This window comes from Rhinolophus sinicus, chromosome 3 (genome assembly GCF_057876585.1).
Source record: "Rhinolophus sinicus isolate RSI-liver-muscle chromosome 3, RSI-T2T, whole genome shotgun sequence".
NCBI lineage: Eukaryota > Metazoa > Chordata > Mammalia > Chiroptera > Rhinolophidae > Rhinolophus > Rhinolophus sinicus.
This window is the reverse complement of record NC_142503.1, coordinates 120,928,395-120,953,243: the sequence shown is the minus strand read 5'-3', so window position 1 is coordinate 120,953,243 and position 24,849 is coordinate 120,928,395. Positions and strand designations below refer to the sequence as shown.

Below are 24,849 nucleotides of genomic sequence, written 5' to 3'. Positions count from 1 at the left end.
AAGATTAGCATAGAAATTAATTTCTGAATAAGCAGTTTGTCTTGTTTCATTTAATTGCTTCCTGTGTGATTATGTAAAGCAAAAATTAATTTCAGAAATTTTTTTTCACCTTGAAACCATAGTCGTATTTCTCAAGTTTTTATTTGTGTCTGTGTCTAGATTCCCATTTTGTGTCATCCCATCATGCAGTGTCCATTCAAGGGCCTATTTATGCCTCTGTGAGTTTCTGACTAGTTGCTTCTTACCGTACTCATCTCATACAGCATTTTCCAGATTGTATCTGAACCACTCCTTAATCAGTTTATTTTTGAGGAAGGTCTTTACCCCACCGTGCAACCCTGGGAAAGCTCCATGAAGAGACTCGTTAGCAACCTTGAATTTGCAAGTGCTTAAGTTAATCAGGGTGCAAAGCTTGCTCCAGTTTACAAAGTCAGTTTTCATGAATGCAACTATATCCACACAGAAGAGTGACTGTGAAGGGGGCCAACCCCTATAGGGGCCTGCAATGAGGCCCAGTCATACTAATTCATTCAGGAAGGAAAAGGATAAAAAGAAGGAAGAGTTGAGTTGACAGCAGTCTCAATGCCATACTTCCTGGCTCTGTGGATGTTTTCTGGGTTTAGGTTCCTTGTGATTTAAGCTCTAATTTCTCCTTTTCACTACCAGCTAAACCTCTGGACCTTTATAATGCTTATCTTGACATGACTTCTTAGATTTTTACTCAATATGAGTTTTATACCTTGGTGAAATGTAAACATACTAAACCCTTGTTTAACTGGTACTGATTTATTCTGGGCAATAGTTATTTTCTTCCAAATCTTCTGAGTACCTTAGGTGCCCAGTTGCTCTTAAAACACTGGCTATCGCAAGTTTCTTGGAGTAGGAATCTCTTTATTTCTAGACTCTCCGAATTTTAAAACAAAAATATTTTCCTATAATTAGGCTTTAAAATGATGATACAGTTATGAATAAAAGTTATACCTGCAGCTACCTAAAATGTTCACTGAGAGTTCAAAACGATCAAGTAAAGGTAGAGATGTATGCATGGCATTTAAATAGTATATATATGTATATTTGTATATAAAGTCATATTAGTTTTGTATATAAACTCACTTTAGGAAAGAATGGTCAAAAAAGTAAAATAAATGCTAACGGTAACACTAGTATTATATTACTGAAGAAAAGTAAACGTATCAAATAGGGATATAAATATTAAAATTAAAATATGACTTGATATTTTAAAATTAAAAAGTATAATAGTTTATTGAAATTTACTAAGAATGGCACTTATTAGAATTCCACTAACTCATTCATTCTCAAAATTTTCCTGCAAATGTTATTTATATAAGCAATAATAATGTTAATGTTAAATATTTTAAGGTATAGTTCAACTTCAACATTTAAAAATATACACAAACCCTGTGTATATAATATACAGCAACATTATAATCTTTTAATCAATTACAATTAAATAATATAAACTAGGAAAATACTGAGTTAATAGTCATCAGTAATTAAGACAGTGATAATTTTGGAGAAACATATTACCTACAGTGATTACTTCAATAACTTATTCATTACTATGAAGAGAGCATAAACAGATATTTTTAGTGTCTTTGCAGAAATTATCTCTTAACGACAGCTCCATTTTAAACTATTTCACTGACTTACCATGTGATTCTTTGGACAGTCTTCGATGTTTCCATCTATAATGTAAGGATAAATATCTTACAACCTAATTTTTAGGATCTATTGACCAAATGAAATGTAAAAAATAAAGCAGTATTTAAGAATGGGCATGCTGGATATTTACATTGGGTTCACTAAACACAAATGCATAGGAATATTGATAATTTTTTTATAAGAACAACTTCCCAATTATGAAAAGCATTGATATTGCCACACATTAACATTTACATCCACATGTGATATTTAAATCCAGTTGTGTATAGTTGCTAAATAAAGGACCTGATATAATCGAAAAAGTTTTACAGCTCAATGGATTCTTAAAGAGCAGCTAATCTAACCTCTTTATTTTATAGATAAGAAAATTAAGGTTCAGAACAGAGAAGTTTGTTCATGTGTTCAAGGAGTTAGGCAGACCCAGATCTCCTCAGTTTAGCTCTGGTGGTTATTTCCCTTAGGACGCTAACTTTTGTTCGTACCTTTGAAATATGTGTACCAAACATTGTCTGGAGACAACATATAGTGTCCCCCAGGTACAGTTTTTCAAATGTACATAAATGCCACTGGGATTAACAAAATATACTCATTTTAAAATGAAAAGAAATTCATGGTAGATTTTGTTGTTGTTGTATTTGTGTTTGTCTTATCAATAGGTTCTCAAAACGCAAGCTATCACATGGAAACCACTGACACATTTTGAAGTGAATGTGTAAACTTTGGGATCCATGACAAATCTCCCTTCTCCCATCTATTTATTAACATTTTGAATGATTTAAAATGTCACAAATATTGGAAAGGAATAATGATTTATTATTAGTTACTATATTATTATCATTAACTGTGGGAACCGAGGATGCAAAGATGAGTCTAAGACCAAAGGCTCAGACAAGTAATCCAATGAAACAAAATAAGACAATAAAACTCTGATATAGTTATGTATCCTGTGCCCCTGGAGAATTGTTTACCATGTGCTCTCATGCCAAGTGAAAGGTAATCTCCTTGTTTTATAAGCATATTGAGACACACAGAACATTTGCTTTCGATGGCATTTTTCACTTGACAAGAGTAGTATCATAGGAGTATCTACCTAGTCCTTTATCCTGATGTGTCAGCAGCACCCCTGACTCTCTCTGGTTTTTAAATATCTCTAGAGAAGCCTGCAAGACCCTATGGTATCTAATTTTTAAAATCAGCACTGTCAGGTCTTCCTTCTTTTTAACCTTATGGCAGTGTAAGCTCATTTCCTTTTGTTCATCCTTCACTGTATCCTTTATAGACTTAAAAATAGTTTTCCCTTTCTCAGGCAAAAGAAATCCAAGTTACTTCAGCTCTTAAGGAGCATATTTCCCACAAATTAGCACACTCGGAAATATTTGTATTAAATTGTGCTCCATAAGTAGACCATGCACAGCATATCACTAAAACAAAACACTCTGCCATGAGTCTGCATAAAAGAAGGGTTCGAGAAAACATGCCAAGGCTTTCCCAGATGAAATGAGGACCCGGAATGCAACCCTCATTACAATTCAACAAACAAACTCTGCTCATTCATAGAATGTTCTCAGTCTCCTCTGCTATTATATTCTGTGGGTTCTTGCTCGCCTTGATGTTTAATTTGAGAAATAGCACATATTGCTAAAGAATTGTGACTATTATTTGTATTGAACTAACTAATACATGTACCAACATTGATATTTTTAATTCTTGGATTTTCTAAATTTGTTTAAAAGGGTTGATGTTTTAAGTGTTCAACTATATTATGATTATTATTTTTCTATGTTATTACTACTGCTCCTGTGGCTACTGCTATTAATACCACCAAGAGGACTTACTGAGTAAGAATTCTGTGTTTGCTTGTCTAAAACACCTCCCTTTATCACTTTTCTTGGAATGTCCTGCTAAAAGTTTAGTTACATTGAAGGAAATGGAAACAGTATATAAAGGAGGATGGCTTTTATGAAATGGAATTTGTGGAATGCCCTTATTTTGGATGAGTTGCAGACTTCCAAATTCCACAGAAACCCAAATAAAAACAGTTATATGCCAGTTAAAACAAGACTTCACTCAGGCTTGGAATGGCCTGTATGTGATTTGGTGGTATGGCACTAACCTAGACTGCAAAAAACAAAACCACAAGACTACATACAAATTTGACAATAGAAGAGAAAAAATGAGTTGATTCAAAATGCCTCTAACATTCAGAATGTGAGTCTGAAAATGCCCTAGTCACAAAATTAATTTGAAGAAGTTAGTTGGGTAGTTTGATTAAGGAAAAATTATTGCCTGTTCAAATTTGTCATGTTTTCAGAAGGTTCTATCATCTATCTATCTGTCTGTCTGTCTGTCTATCTATCTATATCTATGTTTGTCATGTTTAAAATGAGAAATTGTAAATGATGACGCTATTATAGAATAATCGAAATTGAAAGACTTGTTTGCTCTTCATTAAAAGATGTAGTCTATGGGACTGCTTCTCAGTTAAGATCCAATCCTAGGACATGAAAATGAACTCATTAGAGGTAGGAACCATTCCTTCCATGATTCTGTTTCTGATTTGAGCACAGCCTTTGGCAACTAGTGGGTACAAATTGACAGTTGTTGCATGACAGAATATATTAAAATAGCATTCCAAAGAGATGGTCTACCTAAGTTTCAGAACGTTTGTTCATTGTATTTTACCAGTCAATATGATTTTAAGAAATGTTGTGAAGATATTATTAATATGTGCAACATTAAATAAGTCCTTTTTTAAATTCTAAGAAAGTATATATGAGAAAGTATATAAGATGAATATGTAAGAAAGTATATATGATGAAAAAACTTTTCAGAAAATTATCCAGAGATAGCCATTGTTAATATTTTTATGTATTTTCTTCCATATTTAAGTATTCACATGTTTTTTATATTTGAACAAATTTGGGATCATATTGACTATCTAGAATATATCAAACTCCAAATATATTTCATATATAAAATAATCCAGAATAAACTAAAAATAATTACCCTATGACCAGTTTACACTTAATATATATCACTTTCAAACAATAAGAGTTCTCAACAAAATTAATCTAAAAACTAAAACTAAGTGAGATTTGGATCAACATTATAGGACCAGTGGGACTAAGGAGAGATTGTCAGCATTCCTAAAATGTTTCCACTTTGTATGAATACTTTTCCATTTTCAAATGAAGATGTTTCATCTTAGCAACTTACAGAGAGTATTTATTCTTTATGTCTTCAAAGAGTTTGATGGGCAAGCATTCCCTCTAAGCTGCAGATGTACATAGTGGCATCTGATTTGAAAATACTTTTGCAAATACCTATTATGGTGATGATTTAGCTAAAAATACTTATCTGAATGGTGGGCTGTGGCAGCTGATGTCAGCGAGTTAGCTGATGAGAGGATTTGGGAGGGTGAAGAGTTTTACCCTCAGGTAAATTCAAAGAATTGTCAGCAGCCTGTTCCAATACACGGTGAACAGACAGAACACTGTCAAAGCCAGAGCTCTTTTACTAGAATTAGGATGACACTTGGGATACATACTGCAGTAACATGAACCCGCAGGGCACACAGTGGATGTACACAGAGTAAATCAGAAGTGAGTGTCCAAACTGAAGTAGCCTCCTTTCTTTCTAATCCCTAAATCACTGTGGCACTTGATTTCTTTTGGGCCAAGAAGTTGTCTTGCGCTGCAAAATACTATAAAGCATGGCAGTGTTTCGAGGTATCAAATGAAGAGATCACTTTGAAGTACTCTAAAGTTGTACTCATTTGGCTTAAAAGAGTTAACTCACTTTCATAAAAACTTACTAACTGAAAATGAATTAGGCACCAAGAAGAAGGTTAGTTGTATTTACTAACTTTTTTTTCTTTTAATTCTTATTTTTTATTTTTATTTTTTAAAGATTTTATTGGGGAAGGGGAACAGGACTTTATTGGGGAACAGTGTGTACTTCCAGGCCGTTTTTCCAAGTCAAGTTGTTGTCCCTTCAATCTTAGTTGTGGAGGGTGCCATTCAGCTTCAAGTTGCTGTCCTTTCAGTCTTAGTTGTGGAGGGCGCAGCTCAGCTCCAAGTCCAGTTGCCATTTCTAGGTGCAGGGGGCGCAGCCCACCATCCCTTGTGGGACTTGAGGAATTGAACTGGCAACCTTGTGGTTGAGAGCCCACGCTCCAACCAACTGAGCCATCCGGGAGGCAGCTCAGCTCAAGGTGCTGTGTTCAATCTTAGTTGCAGGGGGCGGAGCCCACCATCCATTGTGGGACTTGAGGAATTGAACTGGCAACCTTGTGGTTGAGAGCCCACTGACCTATGTGGGAATCAAACCGGCAGCCTTCGGAGTTAGGAGCATGGAGCTCTAACCACCTGAGCCACCGGGCTGGCCCCTATTTACTAACTTTTGATTGAAATGTCTTAAAATTTCTTTCAAGGGTCATGATATTGAAACAGAGATCCCAACTATCCTGGATCAGGTGCATCTTGGTCAGTTTAGTAGTCCTTCACTCAGATTTTCTGATAAAATAAGTGTACTGTTTCTAACAAAATCAAATAAGATAACTGTTATGAAGCTATTTTGTTTGAACAAGGAGAAAAGGGGAAAGAAAGTCTACACAATGACTGTATTGCCAATTACATAAACTGGCTATAAGAATGCCCTGGAAGAGAAAATATTTTACTCAATGATATTGTATCTTTTACAAAATTTTGCAAGTTGAGAAAAAGAAGTATTGAAAAAATGCAAAATAGTAATTCTTGGGAAGCTTTGGGAAATATTAAAGTCATCTTTGAATTAAGAAAAATCATAAGGATTTCTTTTCGGGAAAACTCAATCTGAGAAATTAGGATCCAATGAGGCTCAACTCAATTATGAGGCTAACAGCCCAATTAAAAAAATGAGCAAAAGATTTGAATAGATATCTTATCAAAGAAGAAATACCAATAGTTAATAAGCATATAAAAAGATGCTCATCATCACTTGTCATTAGGAAATGTGAATTCAAACTACAACAAGATACATTAGGATGGCTATAATAAAAAAGACAGACAATAACAAGTATAGGCCGGGTTGTAGAGGAAGTAGAACCCTCATACATTGCTGACAGGCATATAAAATGATACAACCACTTTGGAAAAAATAATCTAAATGTCAACTAACTGGTGAATGGATAAACAAGATGTGGTCTATCCATACAGTAGATTACTATTCAGCAATGAAAAGGAAGGAATTACTGATACATGCTAAAATATGGATGAACCTCAAAAATATTATGATGAATGAAAGAAGCCAGATGCACGGACCTCATATTGTATGATTCCATTTATATTAAATGCCCAGAATGGGCAAATCCTTAGAGATAGAAGATTAATGGTTGTCTGGGGCTCAAGATAGCAACAGGACTGACTAAATGAGCACAAGGGAGAAAGGACATGGGTGAGACCATGAGCAGCCCAAATGGATTACTAAATAGGATTGTGGGAACCCAGAATTGGTTACCTGGATACTGGATTGTACTGCTGGTGGGGGTTGGGCACAAAGTGATATACAAATTGTGGAACTGAGGGTTTAGAAACTACAAGGCAACCTATGGCAAAGAAAGTTTGGAGCAGCTGACCTTATATCAGGGATGAGGCAAGCTTGTTCTGGGGAATCTGGAGGTCCAAACTTAATAAAATAGATTTGAGGGATGGGTTTTGGAAAAATGCAAATTAACTTGGTTTCATCAGGATGAAGTTGCTTTTCTTTCTTTCTTTTTTTTTTTTCTTTTTTTTTTTTTCTTTGTTGGGAGGGATGATGTAAGGGCCCCAGATAAAACCAACTGGGAAGATAAGACTAACAACTTTCTCCTGTGTGTGGTAGCGGTTGTGGATCAGTGTTAAATTAAGTGTGAACCAGGAAAAAGTGAAGCCTGGTCTATGGGCTAACCCTGAAAAATAATTTCAAACTAAATAATGTTAGAGTAGCAAAGAGACCATTTTGTGGAAACTTCAGCTTAGAGAGATTCAATGGCCTCTGAAGGTCACACAGTAAGCAGAAACTGAGATACAAATTCCGGTCTCCTGACTCCCAGTTCAGTGGTCTTTCCATTTTAGACTACTTTGTGCCCGGCATTCCTTTGCAAAATGGTAAGACCATTTTTACCTTTTCTTTAAACTGGTAGTTCATTGTACTGTGCTGAAAAGGATGTAGTGGAGGAAGAACACTACAAGATAAATGTCCAGACTTAGAAAATCAACCCCGAGTCCTTGGGGTCATGGAAGCCAAAGGTAAGAAAATCCACATGGGAAACCATCTAAATGGAACACATTTTATCACAAAACCTTATGATCAAAGGGAAATACCAGAGCATGTAGAAAGATCATTTCAGCTTTATTAGTATTAGAGAAACTATCTATTACCAAAATCTTTTGAACAGTCTTAGTGTAGAAACAGAGTTTAAAAACAGAATCTGTGTCATGAGACCATAGCAATATAGGCAATACTATTGGCAGATTTACATACTTAAAAATAAAGAGTCATTAAATATAATAAAAAGTTATTTGCTTGATATGTTTTGGTCTATAAGAACTTAAAATAAGAGTCATCAAAGACAACACAATCCAGTGGTAGCAACATTATGTTTGCCTAGACCATTTTATTCCATTACATCAGAAGTTGCTGTAGACAGAAACTGGCAATGACCAAGATGGTCTGTAAAAGGCCCAAAAGATAAGTAACAGAGAAGGAAAAAAAGAAGAAAAAGAAAGGAAGAAGGAAGAAACATCTAATGTAGGAGTAAGAGACAGAAAAAGAACAGAGAAGGGAAGAATAAAAGAGAAAAGGCAGATCAATTGCTTTAAGATGGTTTACCTTATCTAGCTTTATACATTGCCTCTCTTTCTCAATTTTCAACATCACCATAATCCCAATTTTTATTGCAGGAGAAATAATATGTTCATTGTAAAAAATTAGAAAATACCAAAAAGCAAAAAGAAGAAATTAAACATTAGCTATAATCCTACCATCTAGATTAAATCTCTATTAACATGTTGGTCAATAATATCATCATCTTGTTTTCAAAACATTTTCTTTTTACAAAAATGGAATCATACACCTTTATTGCTTTGTAGCCTGACTTTTTTTCACAGAAAATTAAAAAATAAAATGGATAATTTTCTACCTCAATAAACATATACTTTTAAAATATTTAAAATATTTGCTTTCATTTAATTTTATAAGAATTTGATTTATAGGACACATAACTATGAATTTTTGCTACTTTTGCATTATCATGTTTGCAAAATCTGAGAATTCCTAATGTAAATACTTTTTGGGGTAAAGAATAGAAAAGAGTTGTTTAATATGCATTCCTTTGGGAACAAAAGCTAGAAATAAATGAATTATATGCTACAGCCCTATTCTGGACTGGAGAGGGAAGCCTAGCTGGGGAAAGATGAGTATTATTATTCCTCACTATGCAATAGATGTGTTGAAAGAAGTCGTGCGTTTATCAGAAAAATCACTGTTATCTGAGATTCTTTTTGAAGACAATGTTGAAGTATGGATTGGCAAAGCAAACACCTATCATCTACTGCAACTTATAGTAATATGGAAAAATGACAAAGCCTTCATTGTAAAGTGATTAGACACCTTATTATTGATTTCAGAAACTCTGATGCTGACCAATTCGTCAGAGTATTCCCTGATGTTTAGATCCCCAGTTATTAGTTGCTAGCAAGTCAAGTCACATTTACCTACTAGGAAGATATTATGTGGAGAAGTGTGGATTGTACTTGGGAAAGGACCGCCAACTCAACTTCCACAGGCTAATTCAGCAGTTTCTTTAAATGATTTGTATTTTCCAAAGTAATTATCTCAGCTGGTACTTCCAAATATAATCTAAAGCCTTCTGTTAGCAATATATCTTCAGAAATCCATAAAACCTAGAGTGTTTCAAATTATTATCAAAAATCTATTGAGCTTTCTACTAATGATATTCTAGTTATTATATAGACCCAAACTTTAATTTGTGACTCCTACCTAGAGTAGCTCACAATCTAAATTTGCCTAAAGAGAGTGGGAATAAAGGATATTAACAAAAATTATGTTCTGTGGTTAAATAGTCAAGGAATACAAGTTCCTGCTTCTCAATGTAATGATTTGCAGACGACAGTGGTAACAATCTCAGAGAATTCAGTTAGCAACCTTGCAATTATTTTTAGCTTTATGGGGTTAACCTTATTGGGGTTGATTAAATTCAAGCTGTGATCTTTCATAAAAACTCAATGGAGGGTCCAGATGGCCCAACAATACCACCTTTTGTGAGAGGAAATAACTTGAAGATTTTTGTCTAATTAAAGTATTGTGCTGGTGGGACCTGAATGAATTGTTATTCCTTTAAAAGGAGCCTGCATTACAAATAATCTTTATAGAATACTAATTATTCAAAAATAGAGTTCTACTTTCACTATTTCAGTTATGCCCTAGGACCAGAGCAGCATGAACATGACATTTTGAAGCTAAACTCTGATACCATCTTTGGGATTTCAGTCTGAAAATACAATTCTGGAAAATCAACAGAATAAGGCTCTGTGGAACAAAATGCCAGGAAGGTCAATGCATTACTTTCTTACTGTTCCAGTCCATGCTCACAATTACCTTAACTCTTGTCAAAATATTTTCTACAGTAACAGCCAAGACATAATTAGCACCTTTTCTTCATGCTGAAAATATCATTGGTAGCCATAAAAGAAATTTGGAGAAACCCTTTCAGCACCTTAATTCAGCAAATGGCTGCTATGGTTATTGCTATACTATCATGATTTGCCTACTGATGGGAATAACATCCCATCTTACCCTAACTGTATGAGACAAGGGAGAAAGAGAGAAGTCTACGCAGGAGGTGGGTGAGGTGGGGTGGAAATGAGTTGTGAAATTCAATAGGAAATTAGACAATAAACAATCTTTCAGTGCTCTCGTTGTCTTCGTTATTCTCCAACTTCTTGGTATATTTTGTCTGTAACCAGGGTGATTTTCTGAGATAGTTTGTTCTCCAAAAGCATGTTTTATATCAGACAGGCAAAAAGTATTGGTCAATTTTGTAATGAATGAAAAGGCTCTTTATTGGCCTTTTCATGTTCTTGGTTGAGGTTACAAAAGCCAAAGTAGTTATGATCAGAAATTTCCAGCAGGGGGTGTAGTTGCGTCTGTAGGGTAAATTCTTTTGTAGCCAAACATCTGAAACGTGTATTGTTACCACCACTGATGCCCTAAGCTGGAAGTTTGATAACATTTTTCATGGTTGTCATCTCTTTTGATCCTAAAAAACAGCAACCATATATATTAATACTTTATTAGGATATGTTAAATAGCTAGAAATTTGTGAAGAATATTTAAATTAAAAACCTAAAACGCCTGACTGAAATCGTATTCTACTATTTCTTTCAAAGTAAATAAAGAACAAAGCTTCGGGTGATTTTAATTATCCAATACAGCTGAGTAAGTGCTTAATTTTTTTTTTAATTTTAGATAAGAAGAATAGTTGATCTGAGAGGGCTTGGTAATATTTACTCTACTTCTGTCTCTGTATAAAGAATAAATTATTCATTTCCTCAAAATTTCTCCTTTTGGGTGGGGAGAGTGGGTGTTTCAAGTTATTTCTCTGAGGACATAGCTCCTGATCAATTTTAAAAGATGCCATATTATCCTTTGGTTTTTATTTTCTGCTCTTTATTACCTTTTATTTGTAGATATCTGAGCATTTTCAACCACAGAACTTAGGTTCCCAATTCCCATTTTCATATTTTTATTTGTACAAGAAACTGTATGCTTCATTTTTTGAGAGAGCAAGTAACATAAAAACAAACTAACAAAAATATTAACTTTAGACTAATAGTATTAACATGGAGCAAAGTCTTAAAGTTCCAGACTCCTTAAATGAAAATGGATGATGTAGAATGACTATAAATAATGTCAGCTGTGAAAATTATTGCTCAAAAACCATGGCTTAAAACAAAACAAGACAAAACATTTTCTGCTGTCTTAGTTATGAGAAAATGAGATTTTTTTTTTCCTTTTGGTATCATGTCCTGATTCTTCAGTATCATGTCTGTTTTACAGGAAAGGTTAACATATAAAGAAGATATGTTAATGTTTCCTTTAAAAGCTCTGATTTATTTGCCTTTGGTTTATGTTGACACATGTCCATTGTTATGAAATTTCTGATTATTTAGGAAATAATTTTCAAAATATATCATAGGGTGGACATGCTCTAGTCCTTAACATTTCGAAATCAAAATTATAACTTTAAATTGGCTTCTTGTATTTTTAAGGACTTTCTGTGCAAAGGTCAAGAAATGCATTTAAATGTATGACTTCTTCAACCTGTACAAGCGGTATGGGTACTTCTGACATTAGTACCACATTTTGATGGTTCCATTCCCTCTCCCCAACTTCCTCCTCTTTTTTTGTCCTTTCCTCCCGTTTGTATTTACTTTCATTGCAAGTTTTCTTTAGCATCTTTCTTCCCTGACTATGGTTTGTAACTGAAAGAAAGAAGTACCTAGACCTTACTTAACCTATTTGGTACCATTCTCATACAAGGGAGTGGCTGGAGTAAGGAATTTTAGTCATGCATTTCTATAATTAGGGATTAAGAGAGGTAGTAAAATTAAACCTATTTCTTCTGCTTTTGTCTATAAAGTTAACCTTTGAGAAATATGGAGAGTAGAGGTACAGGGGTGGGGAACAAACGAATATAACTTCTGCTGGAATATTGTGACAGATTTACTGACAAACATTTTCTAAGAGGTTTTTACCAAAAGACAGTTTTTTTTTTCTTTACTAACAGACCATAAATATACGTGGTTGGCAGCAGCTGCATCATTAGAACACTAAAAAACAAACTTGGCTAACTTCACTACCTTATGTAACACACAAAATAAAGAATAACTTGAATTTAAAAGACTTTTTATAAGTTAACTTCACTAATAATGAAACAAATCTTTCCCCAAAGAGAAATTCTAGCCCTAATTACTTCTTTCGTTTAGACTTAACAACGAATTTGGGGTAGATTTATGTTTTTTCTCATTCTTTTATCTGCTGGCAACTATTTTAAGACCTCTAAATAAAACAGATTCTGATGACCTTGGTAAAGTCACAAGACCTCATTTTCAATGGTGAAAGGAAAAGCAGTTTTCTACTGTCCTTTCTCCACCATTCAATGCCAACGCCCAGATGAGAGAAATACACCAAAAGTCTAGTGTACCCCCAAACTTGTGAAGTCTCAAAAATATTGAATATATTTAAGGCAGTATAATGAAATTCAGGTGGCTAATGGTTCCTAAGGTTGTGCTGATAGTGGTGTGAGAAAGGGTCTTTGGGGCCACCCTCAAACCCATACCAAGTTTTAAATTTCGCTTTATTTCCATAAGGACAGATTAAGCCGAGGGCCTGATGCCTCCCTGTGCTCTGTCGACGGAGAAAAAGATTCTTCTGGCTCCCATGGAGTTTTGCCTTCTAGGTGAGTACATCACCAGGTCCCGGGCGGGTGATGTCTGTAGTTGGCTTATGCTCCCCAGGCAGAAGGCTGGCTGCACACACAGGAGCACACACACACACGAGCATGTCCCTGCGAACGAGCTTGGGCGCATATTTTCCTCCCATTAATTCTTTAATGCTTAGAAACCGTAAAGGGGTGTATCGAGAATCATTCAGTGCCCAAGCGATGTTTTGCAACCGCTAACAATGTCAGGTTCCTTTGCAGTATTGTGGTTTGCACTGTTTCGGCCAGAAACCGGAACAGAAGGAAAGGGAGAAAGCAGGGAAGATTCGGAGACAACAGTGCTCTGGGCTGCACAGTCTGTATCTTCTAAAGCGTGGAGGATGGGACAGAGGAGGAGCAGAATACGGAGAAAGGGGAAAGCTGAGGAAAAATACTCACGCCAATGGGTAAAAGGGAAAAGGTGAGAAGGAATGGAGTAGGAGAGGGAACCAATGGATGGGAGAGGTGAAGGAAGAAGGGGGAGGGGCAGAAGCCAATGGGAGAGCCAGGACGCCAGCGAGGACGCGGCCCCGCGCTTGCTCCCCTCCCACCGGCTCCAAGCGCTCGCGCCTTCCCAGGCTCCCGGGAGACGAGGGCAGGGGCGGGGCTCAGCCCGGCGCGCGGCGCGGGAGGCGTCGCGAGGTGAGGGCGGCCGGGGTGGGGGATTGTGGGGAGGGCGGTGCGGGTGCGCGCGCGCGCCCCGTCGAGGCTGCGCCGCCGCTCCGCCCCCGGCCGGGTGTGTGGCTGAGCGCGCGCGCGTGCGTTCCGGCGGTGCGCGCCGGGAGAGATGCTGAGGTAAAGTTCGGGAGAGAAGGAGAGAGCTCCGTCAGCGCGAGGGAGCCCGAGTGGCCGCCATTACTGAGCCCGGCGCGGCAGCCAGAGCAGGGGAAGGGGGGAGGGACGGGGCCGCCACTGGTGGCGGGGAGGGAGGGAGGGTGGGTTACCCGGCAGCGGGAGCCGTAGGGCTCAAGGTTTCGGGGCGTGTGTGTTGGGGAGGGCGGGGGAGGTGGCTGAAGGGACGCGACGCTCGGTGAGCGCGCCAGGAAAGAGGCGAGCAGAGAGTGGAGGAGGAGGAGGCGGCGGCGGCGGGAGCGCTCCCCAGGAATGTCGCTGCCGCCGCCACCGCCGGGGCCGCTGCCGTTGAGGAGGAGACGGAGGAGACCGACGGTGTTAGGTAGGACCTTGCGACCCCCTTCTCCTCCGGGCCTGCCCGCTCGCCCCCTCTCCGCCACGACTAGGGCCCTGCCGCCGCCGGCTGCCCGCTCGGTGGCCGCTGCCGGTTGTAACCAGTTCAAGGGGCTGGGGCCCCACAGCCGCTGAGGGGAACCTGGCTCCGCGCTCAGTCCTCGCAAGCCGGCGGGGGGTGGCTGCCGCTGGGGGAATACGGTCGGCGTGAAGGGCAGCGAGGCCGGGGGAGGGGGCGCTTTCTCCACAGGTGACGGGCTGGGGTCGGCGGAGGCCTGGTGGCCAGGATCGCGCCGGCCCCGCCAGGCGTCCGCTCTCGCCCGCCGCCCTCACTTGCGCTGGTCTCGGATGGTACGTGGGGAAGGAAGGTGGTGGTGTCTGTTGGCTGGGTTGCTGCTAACGAGTTCCACCTGGAAGGGGGAGAGGGGGTGGGCGCATATTTGCAGAAACACGATCTTCGTTGCAAACTTAAAGCGCCTTTCAGGGGGCTCGGCCCTTTCACTTTCCCCTGTCTCCTCCACTCCTTCCTGGGTTCTCTTCACCAATTTCCCAGCTGCTGCTGGGGCTAGGGTGTGAGAAGTTGCACTGCGCAACCAAAACACAGAGTCCTATCGGTTGACTGCGACTGGGTTGAGGCTCTGATACTGAGTTTTCGCTAGAATAACCTTTAGATTCTACCTCCGTTTCCACTAAAGAAAAGTATCGGGGTGGGGGTGGGGAAGCGCGCGGGAGCGCGCGCGCACTTATCCACACATAAATACACTCACTCCCTCCCTCACACCCTCCCTCCACAGCGTTATTAGAAATGCAAGTGAGGAGGAGGCTCTGGGTGCAGCTGAGGCTGAAAGGTGCTCGGAAGTAAAGGCAAACTATTAGGACGTTTAGTAAAATTTCGAGAAAGTTGTAGGGGAGACTCTTTCACCATGTGATAGAGATCCAGTTTTCGCCCCTGCTTGCTTAATAAATGGGAATTTAAGTTTTAAATCTAGACATGCAGCATGTGGATGGTGTGTACGCGCATTTTCAAGTTTAAATTCCCAACGATAACTTGCTTTTTCCTTTGTGATAGGTAGGAAACGATATTATTTTTAAAAATGTTCAGATGTGAAACAGTGAAATATGTCGCTGTATTTACTGGTCTTCGAGTAGCTTCCTTTGCTTATGCCTTCTACAGGTGTTGGTGGCGGGGTTGCCGGCTCCACTTACATCCAAAACCAGTACTCAATTTGAACACCATATTAGGGGGTGTTTGTTTGCATTGAGGATCTCATTCATTTCAGGGAATATTTCTGTAAATGTCCATTTAAAATAGTTGTTACAACAACAATTCGATCTAGATGCAACTATTCGGAAAAATATTTGGTTAAGCTATATTAGTAAAATGTGTTTGGAAATGTTTACTTAACATTTCCAATTTACTTAACATTAATATGATAAAAGTGCTCTATTTTTAGGTAAACATAGTGACCATATAGATAACCTACTAGACAGTTTCCAGATTAAGGTTTTGCTTCCATTTTAAATTGCTTTCTCATTTTTTGCTCTTTCATCCGTTCTTTGTAATTGACCCACATTTCTTTTATCCATTGTAGAGCAAAGGAAGAGTGTGAGTGTGGTTAAGTGCACATCACCAAAAACTTATGTAGGCCTTCAGGCACTTCATGATTAAATATACACGATTGGAAAGCTGGGTATGCCTTTGCATGTAACTTTCAAGAAATAGCTCTATTGATCTGATTGAATTAAGCAGAAATTAGAATGATACAGATGACTAGAAAACAATTGATTTGGGTCGGCATGTGTAGGCTACATTTTTTAACCACTTCAGCTGGTCTTATTTTACTATTTGTACATTAATTATAAGAACATGGGGGAATGGGGTGGATTACACTTTGACATAAGAAAGACGTCACAGAATTCTGATGTCTTTATCAGTTTTTTAATACCTCTCCCCTCCCCATTTAAATTACTTTAGCAATTTAAAAAATGTATTGCAAAATTACAATCTTAATTCTGTCACGTGCTTACCCAAAATGTTTTGAAACCATCTCCCCCGTCCCCCTTTTATGAGACAGATTTAGTATAGTTACTCTTTTGGAGAAAATAAATTATTTTAACCTTACCTTGTAAGTTAAGGTTTTTTAAGGAATAAAATAATTGTATTTGCATTCCTTTTTTGGAATTGAAGTTACATAGCTTAGAGTAACAATTTTGTAACTCAATTTTTTACATTGAAAAAGTTAAGTCTCATGAAGACTGCATTAAGCTTTTACTTTTTTAACATTAGCAGGACTTAAGGTAATTGTTGTCTTTAGTATTCACTTCTTAAATATGAAACGGCATAAAAGAGATTTTCTTTATAGCTACAGAATAAGTTTTAACTGTCATGACTTCAGTTTCATATATTATTTAAAATTTTTAAAAGCTATCTATTTGGGCTGTGAAACCCATGATTTTTTCTTTGTACACCAAGAAGGTATGAGGCTAGTGTAATTGACTGAAGAAGCATTGTGTAGTATTGTGTTCAGTGATGGTCTATGTTTATAAAATACACTTAAAGTTCACCAGGGGAATTTGGTTTTTGAAAGAACTGTGAAGAAACTTTGATAGAAGTGATTCATCATTTGGTGACTTGAGAAATCAAACTTCTATTTGTTCAAGTGAAGGTTGTTGATCATTTTATCAAACCAGGAAAAATCATACTAGAAATTAAGAAAAATAGTTTTAATGGTAAGAATTTTAAGTATAATTTTAAATTGATTGGTGTTCAGACTCTGTTCCTTGGACTCCTGATCGATTTTTCCTGGGTGTCTTGAGGCTTCCTCTGACAACTCACCCTCCCAGACAAAGGCAGTTTCTATTTTTATGAAATGTGCTTAAATGTAAGAATTCATTTGAAAAAGAAAAAAGAAATCATCTGCATTAAAGAGAATTGAAAGCCTCTGATTTGTTATTCATTAATTCATATTTCCTTTATTTAGCACTTACTGTGTATCTAGCCTTGGTAAATTGGAGATGTGTGTACCTGAAGCTTTAGTTGAAGAGGGAGTAAATAGTTACAAGTACTAAAAGATGCACAAAAGAAAACAACTATTTCTATCAAGGCCTCTTTGGGACTCCTTTAACAGAAGAAGAAACATTTGAATTTGGATGTTTTCACTGCAAGTGGGAGTTTGAATGTGAGACACAGTAAACAAAGATGGTTTTTTTTCACAGTCTTTTGGAGGTGAACTGTCCACAATAACTTAGACTAGCAGTCAAATATATAAAATAGGTTGTTAGTATTTGGTCACACCTCTGTTTTACTACGTAGAATAAGAACTATTACTTAGGAAAAAGAGATATGTATAATTGTAATTTTAGGGTTAAATTGGACTAGTGTATGTCAGTTAGATTCTCAAGCTTTTCATTCTGAAACATTAATGGTAAAAGTAAATTTTCATTTTTCTAGCTTCGTATTAGATTTTGCCTATTTTATTATCCCTAACCAATATTTTATTGAGCAGCTGGGCACTGTGAGGAATACAAGGAAATACAAAATATTACTCTCTTAAAAGAGCTTATAGCCCTGGTTAGGGAGTTTGACAATTTAGGAATAGTTAAATGCCAGTTCAAGGCAAAGTAGAAGAACCACATACAAGGCAATACACACCGATTTAAAAATCGGTGAGAAGGGAATTTAGATAAAGGAGATGACATTTGAAAGTTTCATAGGATTGGGATAAGTGAGGAAAAAAAGACTCATGTAAGTTAATGATGCTTGACTAAAGTACAGGGAAGTGCAGGATAGATTAGCAAGTGGGGGGGGGAATATAAAGTAAAAATGTAAGCCTATCAGTTTGTACCTTATAACCCAAATTCAAAGAAGTGAGGGAAAGTGTTAACACAAAGTTAATGGAGTGGTGGGGAAATAATGTTTGCGTTACTGTCTATCGATCTTTGTTGTATTGTTAAAGAACCTTGGACAAACTACCTTGGCTTCTGATGTATAGTTCATTTTCTTCCTGTTGATCGTGTACCCTTCTTGACCCAAAATTTTATGTTTCTTTCTGTACTTACCTTTTCAGAGCCAAGATAATACCTCTTTTATATTTACTTATTTTGGTTGACTAGTAAACTAGTGGAAAATTAACATTCCTATGATCTGGAGAATTGGCAGGGCCAGATTTCTCTTCTTCTCTATGAACTAAGTATGTAACCCTTTTGGTATTTCTTATAAGAATATTAAGAGGTCCTTTAAATAATTTTCTAAAAGTTTATGATCTTCATATTACTATATTCTAGACCTTGCCTCATTTCATTTCTGTATTTTCATTTGTCTTTGGAAATATTGTCACCTGAAACTGAAGTGATAACCACCGTTTATTGCTGAAACCAATTATTTTGTTTCATTAAGAAACATTGACTGATTTGTTTTTTTTTTTATATCTAGCAGCCAGTCCCCAAGCTCTCTGTGTCTTGGTTTGCTTTTTTAAAGTTCTGTGATAGTTCAGGTGCATTAAAGCCTGCAATATTTAACCATCTCATAGGCTTTTTGCCCCACCAAATCTAATTTTGTATCCCACTTCCAGTCTAGAATATCTTCTTATTGCTTATTATAAGGTCTAATTCCTTTTAGCCACTGAAGACCTTCTATAGTCATATCTTATATCTTCAGAAATAAAAGAAATAAGAAAATGCCTCTACTTTCCATCATGGCAGCAGTGCTCTACCACTTCCCTAATCACACACGTGGAATGACTTCTGTTTTAAATCCAAATCTAATCTATTTTTTAAAGTACACTCAAATCCTTTCTCTTCACTGAAGCTTAGAGGTCTGCAGAATATAGCCTTTGGGCCAAATCTGACCACCTGCCTGTTTTGGTATAATAGCTTTTTACATTTTGAAATGGTTAAGGAAACAAAAGAATAATATTTTGTGATATGTCAAAATTATGAAATTCAAATTTCAGTGTCCATAAACACAACCATGGTCATTCATTTAAGTATTGTCAGTGGTTTTTTTGCACTATGATGCGGAGTTGAATCGTAACAGACACTGTATGGAAGGCAAAGCCTAAAATACTTACTGTTGGCCTTTTACAGAGAAAAATTTCCAACCCCTGATATATTCCAATTTGTACTATTTGAATCCTTATTGCATTTATCATTTCCATAGTATAGCACATTACCTTTGTCTCCTTAGCTATGGTACTATAAAGCTACTTAAGAATAGTGGGGAAAGTACTTTTGAGCCTTGTAAAAAAGAATCCACACCTCCTTTTTAGTCTATACCCCTTCTTGAGATTCTTACTCGACTTGTTAATGTCACCATCATTAAGAAAATTGTTAAACCTTACCTAGTATAGTTGTATAATTAAAATAAGGGTGTTCTCCTTTAATAGCATTGCAGTATTGAATGTTAAATTATGCCCTTTCCCCCACTATCTCAATTCTCCAAAATGAGGAGAAAGGACTCAGACCCTGGAAGGGAGGAGAGCACATTCATAGCACTGGTGGACTTCTCTATACATACCTTTGTACCCTCAAAACTTCTGACATGAAGCTAAGCAGATAGTAGCTAAGCACAGTAAATACTTAATGTGTTGTTTACATAGGTTGATACAAGTGAAGTGACCTTTGGTTCTTCTGCTTTCAGCACAGGATAAGGAAATGGTCTAGGAAAAGTTGAGAATAACTTTTACACCAAGGCCTCAGTGACCTGTTAGAAGAAAGTGTCGACTAATAGGGTAGGCAGTTAATCTGTTTGGGAATGGTTTAGGTCATTGGTTTTTAAATATTTTATTCAGTGAAACTTTTTTAAAAACAGATACTTGAAATATCGAAAGGTAAAAATGGGTAAAAGCGGAATTACCTTTGCTGAGTAGGGCTCGGGGAGCTTTCAGAGTACTGCCTATTTGGATGGTCCTGGAAATACTTCATTGAACTTTCAGGCTTACTGTTTATAAGCCCATAATTTGTGTTAATGAGCAGACTATAGTTCTTAAAAATAACTGGACTTTTTATATTAGAATATTCTGCTATTCTAATCTTTCTGGGCCCGTAGCAGTTTGTGATTTTTGTTAATTGCTACTATAGATGTGACCAAGATTGCCTAATGATTTAGGATCTGAGGAGATTGATTTGTCTAGTCATCAAATATTTGAGTACCCACTGTGTGTCAGGCACTGTTCTGGGTGCTGGAAATATGGTAAAAAACAAAACAAACAAAATCTTCATCCTAACAGAGTTTAACCCAAAATCCTACCACAATAATACTAGGTTATTTAGTCACTATATAAATTGTTGAAATTATTAGTACATTCTCTTTTCATTCACCTGATTATAGTCTTGTCTAAAGACTAATTTATAGGAATGATGACTTTTTAGCGTTTCTTTCAACTTTAAGATTGTGTGTTTATGTTGTAGAAACCTTGGTCAAAGAAAATACTATGATCAACCCTCTTACAGGTACTAAACTGTTTAATTACTTAGCTATCTTATATATGTTAAAATAGCTTGTGCATTTCCTCTTCTAATTTTTCACAGCATTGATAAATTTGTGATTGAAAATGAGCAACATTGGGCAGCTGGATGGCTCAGTTGGTTAGAACGAGAGCTCTTAACAACAGGGTTGCCAGTTCGATCCCCACATGGTCCATTGAGAAGCAACAGCTTGAGCTTGGAGCTGAGCCTCCGGTGGGCGGCCGGTTTGCTCAGTGGTTAGAGTGCATTGCTCATTGGTTGAAGTCCCACATGTGCCAGTGAGCTGCGCCCCCCCCACAACTAGATTGGAAAAAAAAAACACAACAACTTGACATCCTGGAAAAATACACTGTTCCCCAATAATAAAAACAAAAAGAAAAAATGAGCAACATTAAAGAAAATAATAGTATATCAATATATCATATCCATCTTTTAGTATACAGTTGACAGTTTTATTCTTAAATTCTTCTAGATAAGTTTACCTAAGATTGTGGGATATGTGATAATCTTTGGGCTTAGAGCTTTCTTGTCTCTTGAATATCTGTTTATATTAGGGATATTTATTTATTTGACTTAAAGAAGATGGAGCACATAATTATGTCTTGAAAATGTAATTTCCTATATTGTGATTTTAAAAGTTTCAAAAATAAAAATTAGACGATTATTCTGGCTGAATACATTGCTATAGATCATAGTCTGCATTCTCATTGCTTAATTTTTGACTAAATTTTTGGGACCTTGAAATATAGGCGTATTTCCTCTCATAAATAGCTTTAGAAAACTTTTTAGATTAGTAAATTACAGCACTTATTTAGTAAACATAACATACTTTTTTATTTGTCAAAGGATTAAGAGCATTTTGATTTTAAATTTATTGCGATTCATGCATTTATTGAGTAGTTGCTATGTGGGAGGCACTGCTCTGGGTTCTTGGGATATAAAGATTTGTAGATCTTTATTAAACCTGAAGTGGGTGGGTTAATGACAAGTAATAAAGAAATATGTTGTGTAGTAAGTTAGGAGTAAGGAGTTAGCAAGGGAGATTTTGGGAAGTATTGGGAAAAGTAAGTGCAAAGGCCAGAATATGCTTAACATGTCAAGGAACAGTGAAGAGTTCGGTGTTTTCATTGTGACTGGAGCAGAATGAGAGTGGGGCGAATAGTAAGAGTAGTAGTAATAGTAATAGAGTAGATCAGAGAGAAAGACAGGGTTGGAGAAGGAAGGTCTTATGGTAAACCATTGAAAGGATTTGTTTTTTACTTTTAGGAGCCACTGGAGAGTTTTCAGCAGAAGAATTGGAGGCTCTGACTTATGTTTTAAAAAGGAACATTCTGGCTACTCTGATATGAATAACCTAGGGAAGAGGAGCAGAAGTGGAAGCAGGGGAATTAGAAGCCTTTCTAATAATCTAGGGCCAGAGATGATGGTCAAAGTTATAGCAGTAAAGGTAGTGAAAAGTGATAAATTCTTGATATATTTTGAAGATAGGGCCAATAGGAATTTCCTGACACACCATAATAACTTGTTAAAGTGAATGCAAGTTTTGTGAAAAGGTACAAAGTAAAATTTTAGTTCAAATCCAGAATTACTGAGAATCTATTTTTTTCAGTTTCCTAGAATCTTTGTAGAATTGAAAGCTTATTTTTGTATAAAGCTACTCCATATTACTAAAACTCCATTAAAAGGAGCATGTTATGTTTGAATGGCTTAGTAAAATATCTTAGAAAACTTAGATGTAGAGAGAGCTTCATTTCAGCAGTTGTAGGACAGTTCCATTCAAATTAATGCATTGTCATTCATTTCTGTAAGGACACTTAATCCAGACATTTCCTTGAAATAAGGTGATCTAAGGCATAATGAGAAACTGCATTGCAAACTTAAAAGCTTAATAACAAAAGCTTTCTAATGTTTATTAAAGATTGGTCATCAAGATGCTCTTAACCCTTAACTTTGAGTAGATCATTGTTAGTTTTGTCTTAGTTTCTTCATGAGTAAGAATAAGCACAATGCTAGAAATTACAAGAAAATGACAACAGGTTAAAGTAAAGTTACATCAAAAGTAGAAATACAGGTTGACATAAATATTACCATTAAATATATTTGAAAGGAATTTTTGAAATTTCTCGTATGTAGACATTGGCCATTAGTTTATTAGTGGGAGCACAAGAAGAGAATAGATTTGTTCCTTTTTTTTTTTTTTTTTTTTTTTGCAGCACAGAAGAAAAACTACCTTAGTTAATGGAGGGCAATTTTGACCTGGATGTTGAGGATAATTCATGTATGTCTGAAATTAGATTCCCTTATAGCCTATTACAGCCAACCTCATAAAAGCTTTGTTTCTCCTGTGAGGTGGTAATAACAATCTCACCCAAACAAATGGCAAAATCTTTTTGAGGGCAGGGTGATGGCATTTTTTTTCTAGTCTAGAGTTTCTCAAACTTTTTTGAAATCTGAAAACACTTAAAACTAAAGCTTCTGAGTTAAATAAACCCGTAAATCAGAAAAAGAAAACACTGCTTTGTTGAGAAAGTTGGAAGGAGAGAGCAACTATTTGCCCAATATTGTTTCCTATGTCTAGATGAAATAATTTTTCCATCACAGTTTGAAAATCACTTTATGGTGACTCCTGACATAAGCTCTGGAGCTGACTTCAGAATACCAGCAGGTAGCTTGCCTGAGAGCATTGTTATAAAGAAGGTCATGGATGTGTTCCTCACTGTATCTAATTGGTAGTTTACTGTGAATTTGGTGTGAAAAACCATAAATGTCATGCAAAGCTAACTTATTTTTAATTTAAACTTGAATATTTATGATTCAGACTGCTAATTAGGGTGTGTTGAAGTCTCAGTATTAAAATTTATCCTCAATATAATAGAGTTTATTTCTCTATTTGATAAAAAGCCTTCCAGTTTTCAGTGACCAGTGAAAGGGTGATGACTTCATTCGTTTTCATTTAATTTTAAGGCCTTTTTCTTTCTGAAACAAAATACATTTTGTGATGGAGTGTTTTCATTTTTGTTCTTAAGCTGTAACTTAAAAGAGAAAGGAATCTCAGTATTTTGAGATTTGTGCTATAGGAGAGCAGAAAGGAGTCTTTTAATGTGTTTGGGTAAGCATATATAAGAAATATTAATAAAGATGTGACTATGGCAAGGATTAGATTTATACTTAAAAATTTCTTCAATACTCAAATCCGTGATGTGACATTGTATTGTTACTTTTCTATTAACATTTTTGTGTGTCTCTTAAATTGTAGAAGGCAGGGGACAGTCTTGTATGTCTTTGAATTGCCCTTAGTTTTCAGAATAGATGTTTGTTTAATAAAGGGCTATAAGTAGTTCTAGTGTTTGTACTGTTTAACATAAAAATTCCCCAGGGTAATCGCTAGATATGTTTTCTTCTGATGTATATTTTAAAGTATATTATCTGTAGTTTTGGCTTTTCTAGTAAGGACAGACCTCGTATTCTACTATTTTCAATTTTTTCCTTAATTGTTAGCTATGCAATCGTGCCGTTTTCACAAACTAATTTCCCTTTTTATCATTATGTCTAACTTTGTTATCCAGTTAATTCACTGTTTTATTTTTGGTAAATATCTATAAATGAAATAGGCCAATTGTTCTCACATAGTTTAGGGAAAGAATGTTAAACTTGATGGTAGGTACAAATGCTAAGTTTGATCAGATTAAGATTTAAAAAAAAAATTAGTGAAAAAAAAACTAGTTAATGAGATTGGGTGGGACTGCTCTAATTTCTTCTACTTACTGTATAATTTGCTGCCAGATAAATATTTGTAAGTCACAAGTCTGATCATACCATTTTTTAATCTTCAACAGCTTCCCTGGTTCTGAGAAGCAGAACTAATATTTATTAAGCACCTTTTGTTAGACACTGAACATTTTTAAAAAATTACTTAATTCTTAAATTTGTATAGATATGTGGCCCCACTTTATAGATAGGGGAATCATGTCTGAAGAGGTTTTGGGCTTTACTCT

The 24,849-nt window shown here is 36.4% G+C and overlaps 1 protein-coding gene across 4 annotated transcripts in view; it reads left to right on the top strand.

Moving 5' to 3' along the window:
* The window catches only part of ARHGAP5 (Rho GTPase activating protein 5), a 111,419-nt gene that overhangs the window by 13,700 nt on the left and 72,870 nt on the right, over positions 1-24,849 (top strand). Inside the window, exon 2 of one of the 4 annotated variants that reach the window (XM_019754531.3) lies at positions 13,095-13,183. The gene's annotated coding sequence lies outside the window, so the exon portion shown is untranslated. Of the gene's footprint in view, positions 1-13,094; positions 13,184-13,854; positions 14,000-14,202; positions 14,379-24,849 lie in introns of those variants that run through there. The other 3 variants (XM_074328127.2, XM_074328128.2, XM_019754530.3) reach the window with 3 other exon arrangements.